We start from the raw sequence: 1,112 nt of genomic DNA, 5'->3' as shown, positions 1-1,112 counted from the left end.
TCTTGCTGAGTCCTGTGTTTTGTGTGATCTAGCAGTTAGGCACTAAGGATCTGCCCACACAGGTAGTAATTTCCTGGGCTGCAGGCTGAAAGCACAAAGACTGCACATGGTGGCTGGGACTTCATCCACTCGGGGGAGATGGGAGCATAATTATGGCCAAAAGGCAGGGGGAGGTGGGAAAGAGATTTCTCGGAGCAGTGCTTTGCTGGTGTCTTTCAAAAGGGAAAAAAGATTATACCTCTAGGTTAAAAAGCAAGACTAAACCACAGTTATGTAATTTCAAAAGATTCCTCAATCTGTGTTGGCATTATTTTTACAACACTAAACTTCAAAGAAGTAACTAAAGAATTTCTCCTGACCTCATACTACATATATTCCATTAAAAATTCAATTTGTAAAACATATTTCAAATGGTTATTCTCAGGAGAATATGCCTCAGCAAAGACCAGACACATGGAATATTTCAACTGTGTGTGGCTCTTCTTCATTTTTTTTTTCTTTTTCTTCACATACAGGATAAGCCGTCTAGATGAATAAAGATATGGTGTGTGCATTTTCCAGGACCAAATTATCTCTGGGCTGTGATCAAGCATGAGAAATTTCCACCCTGAGGAAACAATGTTTGAAGGGAAGCAAAATGAATGTGAGTTCATAGGTAATACTACTTTTATACTGTAAACATATTTGAATTCAAATATATTTTCTTTTATGGAGAATACCGAGGAATTCCTTAATTACGTATTTCCTGGGAATATATAGATTGCCACACTAATTTTGTTTAAAGATGACCAAAGACTAGAAATTTTCTCATCCAATACTCCCATTCTGCAGATACATCAACAAAGAGCCAAATTTCAGAGAGAGAGAGAGAGAGAGAGAGAGAGCGCATTCTAACTTTGGGACAGAAAACAGCTTGCTGTTTGACGGTCAACTCTTGCCAATCACTAGTGCTTGTGTGCACATTTCTCTTAAGACTAGGGTTAAGTTCAGAGTTGGCTGGAAAGGGTGGTGTGATCAATTAGCATCTGCTCCAGACTTGGGATCAGGTTCAAGGAAGCAAGAAGGTCCCGTGGTTGCTGATGGTAGTTCCTGACGGTCAAGAGAAGAGCCTT

This window comes from Canis lupus, chromosome 18 (assembly GCF_003254725.2).
Source record: "Canis lupus dingo isolate Sandy chromosome 18, ASM325472v2, whole genome shotgun sequence".
Classification (NCBI taxonomy): Eukaryota; Metazoa; Chordata; class Mammalia; order Carnivora; family Canidae; genus Canis; species Canis lupus.
This window is presented reverse-complemented; position numbering follows the sequence as displayed.